This window comes from Impatiens glandulifera, chromosome 6, assembly GCF_907164915.1.
Source record: "Impatiens glandulifera chromosome 6, dImpGla2.1, whole genome shotgun sequence".
NCBI classification, from domain to species: Eukaryota; Viridiplantae; Streptophyta; class Magnoliopsida; order Ericales; family Balsaminaceae; genus Impatiens; species Impatiens glandulifera.
The window spans coordinates 22,618,348-22,629,345 of record NC_061867.1 but is presented as its reverse complement, the minus strand read 5'-3'; the positions used below and the strand labels follow the sequence as shown (position 1 = coordinate 22,629,345).

General features: G+C 30.6%; 1 non-coding gene across 1 annotated transcript; it reads left to right on the top strand.

The window, feature by feature from the left end:
* Positions 1-683: 683 nt before the first annotated feature.
* Positions 684-757, top strand: TRNAN-GUU. The gene has a single exon. It is a non-coding gene; the product is annotated as a tRNA-Asn (tRNA).
* Positions 758-10,998: the final 10,241 nt, after the last annotated feature.

Below are 10,998 nucleotides of genomic sequence, written 5' to 3'. Positions count from 1 at the left end.
ACCACACCCATACCACTATTGTTTGCATCAGTTGCAATCACAAAGCTTTCATCAAAATTAGATAATTTTAGTATTTGCGGATTCATCATGATCTTTTTCAGTTCCTTAAATGCCACAACTGTTTCTTCATTCCGAGCCAACTTTCCCTTTTTCAATAAGGTTATTAATGGTCGATCTATAAACCCATAATTCTTTACAAACCTCCTATATTATCCTTTCAAGCCCTAAAATCTTCTAGTATCATGGTGTAGGGATTCATCAATCTCCTCATCTCTACTCAAAAGAAAATTCGTATTCAATAGTAATCTATCTTAGAATTCTAAGAACAATATGTCTATCTAGCATGAGATTTGAGTATTAAACATTACTTCATATGATAACTTGGATATGTCATTATATCAATTTCTTTTAGGTGAATTTGGTATTCTTGTTAATTTGGTATTCTTGTTAATATAGTATTTTTGACTTTAGAATTTGGTATTCTTGTTAACATTGATTTGAATTTGGTTTAAAAAAGAATCACTTCAAAGGTTTCTTCACAAACCATATATTTGTTATTGAACTTTTTCACTTGGTTAAGGCTAGTTCATGACAATAACTTAATTAAGTCAAATATAAAGTTATTTAATTGATTTAACTAAATACTTCGTTTATAAATACCATTTTAAATTTGAAAAATATAAGCTCGAATAGCTCAGTTGGTTAGAGCGTGTGGCTGTTAACCACAAGGTCGGAGGTTCAAGCCCTCCTTCTAGCGTTTATATTTTTATTTTTTTTAGGTTAGATCTTGATCGCACTAGCTCGATTCTTATTATAAAAGGAGGTTCAAGCCCTCCTTCTAGCGTTTATATTTTATTTTTTATTTTTTTAGGTTAGATCTTGATCGCACTAACTCGATTCTTATTATAAAACGCAATTATTAAAGTTAACGAATTTGATAGTGAAGTCATAATATCCTATCATAGAGAATACATTTTGATTGTATATAATAGTCGTCTTTACCTTCATCTCAAAGTACCAACTTACTTAAAATGGTGTTAAAATAAAAAAAAAATAAGGTACTACACTTTCTTAACCTGTATTTAGACATTTAATTGGACCTTATATGAGAAATGATATTCTCAACGAAATTCCCACGAAAGCTAAGGCACGAATCTTAGGTGGCTTCCACGTAGGTAGGAGAGAGAGTAAAAAAAATAATTAAATTGAAACTTTCCATTTTTCCCTAAAACCAAAACCCTATTCTTTCTCTCTCTCTTTTGTTTCATTCTCTCTCTTTCTCTTTTATTTCATTTTTCCTAAATCCACCGGCGATTCTCTTCTTTCATTTTCAAAAACTTCTCTTCCGATCAATCGAAATGGTAAGACTTCTTCCGTTTATGAAACGTTTCATTTTTCCCCAAAACCAAAACCTTCACGACATCTCTCTTTATCTTTTGTTTCATTTTCCCAAAACCCAACCCACTGTCGATCTTACTGAAACGTTTCATCGACTTCTTCTCTTCAGATCGATTGAAATGGTAAGTCTTTTTTTCCTTCGTTTATCTTCCGTTCGAAATGATTGTCATATCAATATTTATGTTTAACGTTTATGCTTTAACTGCTGAATCGATTTAGATTAGGGTTGTAAAAAATTTGGATATCAATATTCTATTTTAGTTGCTGAATCGATTTGGATTAGGGTTGTAAAAAAGAGTCCCGAAACTACTATTTATGGTCTCGAAACCAACATTTCTGGTCCCGAAACTACAATTTTTAATCCCGAAACTAGCATTTCAGGGTGATTTCTGGTCCCAAATTCTGTGGGGTGATTTCGAGCCCCGAAATGGTTTCTATAAAAACTTTTATGGCTGTTTCATTTCTTTGCAGTTAACTGTCATTTCTCCGGCGTAGACAGTGAAGAATAACAATGATCTATTGGAGATGTCTGAAAAATAGATTACATTTGAGTTGTGTTGTTGATTTATTGTAAAGAACAAGCATATATATATATATATAATTTTTGCTCAAAGAATTTCAGTAAACTTGATTGTCTATTCCTTGCTTTTTTTTTTCTTTATAAAATCTCTAATACAAATGAATTAATAATGAATCATATGGATAAAAAAGTCATTGTTGGTTATAGAGATCATAAAAAGTACATTAATGGTACATTAATCAGTAAAGAAAAAAATGATCTTTATGAAAAAGAAGGTGATATGAAGAAGCGTACGCGTACTCCCCTGAAAACACGTTAATTTAGCTTCAATACACATTAATTGAAAACTCATCAGTTTTTTTTTATAAAGACTTGTTTGATGTAGGATTATTTAGAATTGTTTTAAAAAAATATATTTGTTTGATTTATGCTATGTATAAACACTTTTTTGAATATTTTTTAATCTGAAACATTATAATGAATACTAGAAAATCAAAAATAATTGAAAACAATGTTGTTATACTAGAAATTTACATAATTAAAAACTTTATTTACAATGTTACAATTTGTCCTTTAGAACACATTTAAAATACAATCTATTATACATTTTGAGAGATCTCAAATAATCTAATTTCTTCATTAACTTGATCAATAAGAAGATCTGAATTTTCATACATGACCTACAAATCAAATTAACATTACAATAAGATTATTGGTTTAAGAAAAATAGCCATAAAAGATCGTTTAGAAACCATTTTGGAGTCTGAAATAACCATTTTGGGGTCCGAAATAACCATTTTGGGGTCCGAAATAACCATTTTGGGGCCCGAAATCACCATAAATGACTAGAAATACTGGTTTCGGGGACTAGATTTGCTGGTTTCGGGACCAGAAATGCTAGTTTCAGACCAGAAAAGCTGGTTTCGGGACCATAAAAGCTTGTTTCAAGACCAGAAAAGCTGGTTTCGAGATCAAAAATGCTGGTTTAGGGACCAGAAATGCTGATTTCGGAATCAGAAAAGCTTGTTTCGGTACCAGAAATGCTGGTTTCAGAATCGGAAAAGCTTGTTTCAGAACCAGAAATGTTTGTCTCGGGACCAAAAATGCTTGTTTCGGGACCATAAATGATTGTTTTGGGACCAGAAATGCTGGTTTTTGGACTAGAAAAGCTGGTTTTGGGACTAGAAATGCTGGTTTTGGGACTAAAAAAGCTAGTTTCAAGACTAGAAATGCTAGTTTCGGGACTAGAAATGCCGATTTCGGGACCAGAAATGCTGGTTTCGGAACTAGAAATGCTGGTTTTAGAACTAGAAATGCTGGTTTTAGAACCATAAATGCTGGTTTTGGAACCAGAAATGCTGGTTTCGGGACCAGAAATGGCTCTTTTTTACAATCCTAATTGAAATTGTTTCTGCAACTAAATCCAAAATGCAGTTAAACCCTAATCGCTAAATCCTAAACCCTAAACCAATCATATAAACCCTAATCATCTTAACCCTAATCCCATGCACTAAACCATCATTGCTAAATAGATTCAATTATAAAAAGATGAATACATGTTGTTTTTACCTTGGAGTTGGTGTTGTTTTGCCGGATGATGAACCTGCACCAGCCTGAAGACGAGAAAAAGTATGAAACGGAAGATAAACGGAAGATAACGAACGATAGATAAACAGAAGAAGAGTTACCATTTCGATCGATTGAAAGAGAAGTCGATAAAAATGAAAGAAGAGAATCGCTGGTGGGTTTAGGGGAAATGAAATAAAATAGAAAGAGAGAGAAAGAGGGTTTTGGTTTTGGGGGGAAATGAAACGTTTCAATTTATTTTATTTTTTCTGTCTCTCTCTCTCTTACCCACGTGGCAAGGTCACGTAGGATTCGTGGCTTTTCTTTCGCTAATATTTCGTTGAGTTGATCATTCCTCTCTCTCTATATTATCATGGTTTATTTTGAAGAAAAAAAAGTTGGTTTCGAGGATTCATTGATTAGTACACCTCTAATGCTGTGATATATATATATATATATATATATATATATATATATATATATATATATATATATATATATATATATATATATATATATATATATATATATATATATATATATATGGAGGAAGAGTGAAAGAGAATTTGAAGCAGAATATATTTAATATCATGGGGATAAAAGAAAGAACGCTTCAGTCCAATATCTTGGAGTCTTCTTATCTGCAAATCAACTTCAAAGCTCACATTTTCGCCCACTTGTTGAAAAGATCAGAAATTCTATCTTAGGTTGGGCTACAAAAAACTTGTCTTACGCAGGAAGAATAGAGCTTGTGAAAAGAGTGACAGTGAGAATTATTGGCTACTAGGCACAACAAATAGTCATTTTCAAAAAAGTTATGGCTAAACTAGATAAGCTGATGAGAGACTTCATCTGGGGTACTCAAGGAAGAGGAGGAAAAAAGGTTAAATAGGAAACTGTATGTACCCTAAAGGAAGAAGGAGGGCTTGGCATTAAAAATTGTGTCATATGGAATCGAGCACTCACAATCAAACATGTATGGTCCCTTGAGATGAAGACATATTCATTATGGGTCAAATGAGTTCATACGAGATTCATGAAAGGAGAAGTTAGCATATGGACATGCCAAATTAAAAATAAAATGGCATGGTCCTTGAAGAAAATCCTAAGAACCAGAGGAGAGACATATCAGATGATGAAGTTTAAAATCATGAATGGAAATGGAATATTATTCTGGCACGATCCATGGTTAGAGAATAATCCCATAATTCTTCGGGAGGAATTCCAATCTATTAAAGTCAGAATCAGAAGAAAATGTCTCTTGCACTCAATTAGAGATATTCAAAAAGGAAAATGCAGTTCTATTCTTAAGAGTATTTCAGAAGGAGTCAGAATTTTGAATCTGATTAATAATATACAATTCAATGGAAACATTGATACAAAGAACTGGGATACTATTATAAATAGAAAGTTTGTGGTAGGAAAATCATGGGAGATCATTAGAAAAAAAGGGGTGGTGGTAGATTGACACAAAGTAATCTGGTCTTCAAATGTTATACCTCGAAACCAATTCATTCTTTGACTGACATTTAGGAAAAGATTGGCGATAAGATACAAAATTAAGAAGTATATGAATATTCTAGATGTTAATTGCCCAATCTGCACAGAAAAAGAGGAAAGCATTGATCACTTGTTTGGGGAGTGCGCATTTGTATCCAAGTTGTGGATCAATTTTGCTCAGAACATGAATATCACTAAATTTCCAAGTACATGGAACGAAATCATAGATCTTGTAAAGAAAAAGGCTAAGGGAGATAGCTTTTACGCGAATGTTTTCAAATGTTTCTTTGGAGCCCTAGTCTACAATACCTGGAAAGAAAGAAACACAAAAATTTATAGCACGAATAAGAGAACTAAAGGAAAAGTTTGGGATGATATTGTTTGTTAGATAAAATTAGACCGGCTAATAGAACTTAACACAAACAAACTTCTTATGCAGGAACAGACAAAGAACCGGACCGGTCAAATTACTCAACCGGTTAAGAAACTCCACCGGACAAGTCATCAAACCGACCAAAAACCTCACCAAACAAGAAAGACAGGATCGGTCAAAACCGAAGGCCGGAAACACCAGATAGTCGGTCATTTAGAAGCCAAAGAAAAACCGGAAGTCATCCGGTTAACATACATGACCGACCAGCATAAAAAGATACTTCGGGTATCTGTTGAGAATGATGCCAAAGGAACAGACTGAACATTGCCACATTCATACAATTCTAAGGAAAGTCTGCAGGCTACAGAAAACCGTCCTACAAGATCTTTCCACTTCAGGATAAATCAGAAAGGCAATCAGAATTACAGAAGGAAAGAGGATACTTGATCATATAAGTAACATACAACTACACGACAGACCGGATATTCATGAATGGAAAGCTGAGGGCAATGGGAAGCTCGTGTTGAAGAAAATATTGGAGGTAACCCGGGAAAAAAACGCAGAAAGTAGAATGGGCTCCTCTTGTATGGTCAACGAAGATTATCCCTCGACACCAGTTCATCATATGGCTCGCCTTTTGGGAAAGACTCAACACTCTTGATCGTATCAGCAAGTATGAGCATCCCGGACGCGAGCTATCTTCTATGCATAGGAAATGAAGAAACCATAGATCACATATTCGGGAGTTGTTGTATTGCTTCGGAGCTTTGGGATAGATTCTATAAAAGCCTGGAGTTGATCAGTTCCCGAGCGAATGAAATGAAATCAAAGAAGCAGCACTACTCAAAACCAAGGGAAATAGATTTGCAACAAGTGTGTTCATGTGCGACTTTGGAGCAGTGGTGTATAACATTTGGCAAGAATGAAATGCAAGGGTATATGACAGAACCCGCAGGAGCGTTGAAGATTTATGGAAAGATATTGTATCGGAATTGTTGCTCCCTCGCGGGAAAGTAGAGAAGAATTCCAAGCACGGAGCAAAACTGGAATATCTGTAGAAACTTGAATTTACCGTTTTTTAAACTCACTAGAATTGAAAGCATTGTAATCAGATAATTCATTTACGTTTTTAGCTTATTAGTTTTTATTTAGAATGTTACGACTTCAAAATAATTCTAGGCCTGTTTAGAATGATCTCTTAAACTCGTGGTTTTTTTTCCTGTTTTTAGAATTTTTAATGAAATTACGCTAAATCGTTTCCCCTCCACAAAAAAACACAAATTTACCGTCGGACAGACTAGAACAGGGAGGCTGAGATATCACACTTTTGTGCAACTAGGCTAAAAGAAAGCTCTCAATAATTTGAATACTTGAATATTAGGTCGGACGGTTATGCTATTAAATTATCTATTAGTAAAGAAAAAAAATTATAACTAACATTTTTTCCCTCTATCTTTTTCTTTATTTTTTTTTGTTTTTCCAGTGAAGATTCTTTTCCCTAAAGAGGATTTGTAATGATGTGAGAACCAAAAAAGTGCCCTGCCTCCATGTTGATGTCGCTAATCTCTTGCAATAATTGTTGTTAACTTTAATATTCGTCATATATTTGTAGTTCTTTCAAGGACTATCCTAGCACATTATCATAAGAACATGAGGACTTCACTTCGTTTATTTTCCTAATATATTGTCCAGAATTGAATATCTAAAGTGTTCGATTGTACTTTTAAATAAGTTTTAACTAGGTTAATATCTTGTCCAAAACTCTTCAAGAGTCTTCAAAATATTCTCACCATATTTTTCTAATTGTATTTCCCTAACAAAATATATAAATTTCTTTCGTACTAATCTTATTTCCTAATATGTACTAATCTTATTTCATAATATCAAGATTATACACCAAAATATATAATTTTCTTTTGTTAAATATAATTTTTTTTCTTATATCAAAATTGTGTACCATGAATATACCATAATTACAATATTATAAATTTATTCTCACACAACCACCTGACACACTCAACTTTAATTGAGAGAGATTTTCCATTTATCATTTTTTATCTTCACAAGCCAAAACCCATAACATCTCGGCTATTGTTGGTGTGTGAATAATTATAGTATCTAAATGACAACATTAGTGGATTGAAAGCTAAAGCGTTTTAATGGAACTTTCTAGTGTAAAGTAGCCAAAAACTCTTGTATCCATGTACACATAAAAATCCACAAAGTGTTTGGACCATTGGCTACTAATTGAGCCAAGTTAATAAGAAAAAGTTAATACTGAGTTTTAAACTAAATTTGGGCTCGATGTGAAGACATCCATTTATTTATTTTTAACTTCCTTTTTCAATTCAAATAAAGAAGGTCCAACCAAATTTTATTTTATGCGGTGTGAAATAAAATATAAAATTAGAATTTATAAATGATCCAACCCAAATAGATTTAGTTAATCATCAACCGCAAATAAATTTAAATGAGCTCACGAGTTAACTTGAATTATCAGCGTTTTTAAATTAATTACTTCTCCAATGTAGCCAGTGTTGGTAAGGGTCATTACAAGAGTATGATGGGTAGTATTGATTCATAAAACAATTTGTTCAAGCTTACAAGATTCATAATTGGTTTCTTTTGGAAATGAATCGCACTTGGTTATAATCCAAATTGGATTTGATTTGAAAACATTAGATGCTAATTGGTGGCCGGGCTGTTGGGACCAACTCCATCTCATCTCTCTAATGTTTTTTTATTAGTTGGGTTTGTTTGATTTTGAATTTATTTTAAATATTTTATTGTTTTTGTTTAGTTGGTTCTATAATTTATTTGAAAATTATTATAATTTATAATGTTTTAATCCTCAAAATAAATTTATTATTTAATATAAAAATATCGGTTTTAATCATAATTAAAAATATTATAATGTTATTTAATTTATAATGTGACAGTCTTATTACCTTAATTTGAAGTTATTTAATATTTTTTAGTTTAAAAAAATTAATATACTAAATTTGAAATTTATTATTTCTTTTATTAATAATTAAATATTTTTAAAATTAATTTTTATATAACATTCTTAATCAAAATTATATATACACAAAATTATTTTTTTATTAAAAATGTGTGCATCTTAATCTTAATGATAAATATTTTATAAAAAAAACATACATATCAATATGACAAACTAAATGAACGATAAATAGGGTATATTAAATAATAAAAAAATAATTATTTTAAAATTTTAATATAAAAAATAACAATACATATTTAAATTTAAAAAAATATTTTTAAGGATATATATATGTATCTTATCTAATTACACTATTAATACAAAACATAATAAAAAACATATCCATAAATTATTTATTAATGGGTTTATCAGCAAACCTAAATTCAATTATAACTTCAGACTTAAAGGTTTGAAAAAACTTATTTTTGGGCTAGGTTATTTCAAGGTAAAATGTTAAGAATTTATTTAATTGTTTTTAAAATTTTATAAATTCCTAAAATTGAAAATTATTTTACAGAAATGCTGCCATTATCGTTTCTGATTATTGGAAATTGGATTAATTTAGTTTTTAAATAACTAATACATAAATTCACCCTTAAACTAATGGAATTTAGAAATATTTGAAAGTATAAATATTTTGAATCATTCCTTAAAATATACTTCATTTCAAAAACAACTTTTTTCAAATACAAAAATTAATGTAACATGTTATATCAATAATATTTTACACAGAATAAAAAATAAAAAAATATTTATTTTTTTCTTATGCCATTTTCTACTTTTAACTCTTATTCAAATTATATTCTCATTCATCTCAATATATGAACTATTAATATTTACTAGCATTTAACCCGTGCAAATAGTAATAATATAAAAAACCGTAAAAAAAATTATGGATAATATTTTTAATTTTATTTTTAACCGTTTTAAGTTTATAGGTGGGTCAACCCACAATCCGACCCAAGTATCCATTTACTCAACATCATTATATATTAGTTAGTTAAAAAGTTGAACTTATATTAATATTAAAACGTCCCGCGTTTATCAAATTTGGTGTTGAATTTAAAATATAAAGTTTTAGTAGTCTAGTTGGTTAAAGGGTTATACTTGTTTTTGTTAGATTGCAAGTTCGAAACATACCTCTAGCATTTTTAATTTTATTTTTAACCGTTTTAAATATAAAGGCGGGTCAACACACAATCCGACCCAAGTATCCAAATGAACCACAGCTCTCGACCCGGCAATCCGGACACTTTAAAAATTAAGCATCATTATATATATATATATATAGATTAGTTAGTTAAAAAGTTAAACTTATATTAATAACCCACGTTTATCAAATTTGGTGTTGAATTTAAAATATAAAGTCTTTGTTGCCTAGTTGGTTAAAGAGTTGTATTTGTTTTGTTAGGTCGCAAGTTCGAAACATACCTCTAGCATTTTTAATTTTATTTTTAACCGTTTTAAATTTAAAAACGGGTCAACCCACAATCTTACCCAAGTATCCAAATTAACCACAGCTCTCGACCCGACAATCCGGACACTTTAAAAATTAAGCATCATTATATATATAAAGACTAGTTGGTTAAAAAGTTGAACTTATATTAATGTTAAAACATCCCGCGTTTATCAAATTTGGTATAGAATTTAAAATATAAAGTCTTAGTAGCCTAGTTCGTTAAAGAGTTATACTTGTTTTGTTAGGTTGCAAGTTTGAAACATACCTCTAGCATTTTTAATTTTATTTTTAAGCGTTTTAAATTTAAAGGCGGGTTAACCCACAATCCGACCAAATTAACCACATCTCTCGACCCGGCAATCCGGACACTTTAAAAATTAAGCATCATTATATGTATATATAGATTAGTTAGTTAAAAAATTGAACTTATATTAATGTTAAAACGTCCCGCGTTTATCAAATTTGGTGTTGAATTTAAAATATAATGTCTTAGTAGCATAGTTGGTTAAAGAGTTATACTTGTTTTGTTAGGTTGCAAGTTCGAAACATACCTCTAGCATTTTTAATTTTATTTTTAAGCGTTTTAAATTTAAAGGCGGGTTAACCCACAATCCGACCAAATTAACCACATCTCTCGACCCGGCAATCCGGACACTTTAAAAATTAAGCATCATTATATGTATATATAGATTAGTTAGTTAAAAAATTGAACTTATATTAATGTTAAAACGTCCCGCGTTTATCAAATTTGGTGTTGAATTTAAAATATAATGTCTTAGTAGCATAGTTGGTTAAGAGTTATACTTGTTTTGTTAGGTTGCAAGTTCGAAACATACCTCTAGCATTTTTAATTTTATTTTTAAGCGTTTTAAATTTAAAGGCGGGTTAACCCACAATTTGACCAAATTAACCACAGCTCTCGACCCGGCAATCCGGACACTTTAAAAATTAAGCATCATTATATATATAAAGATTAGTTAGTTAAAAAGTTGAACTTATATTAATGTTAAAACGTCCCGCGTTTATCAAATTTGGTGTTGAATTTAAAATATAAAGTCTTAGTAGCCTAGTTGGTTAAAAAGTTATATTTGTTTTGTTAGGTTGAAAGTTCGAAACATACCTCTAGCATTTCTATTTTTATTTTTAACTCTTTTAAATATAAAGGCGGGTCAACTCACAAT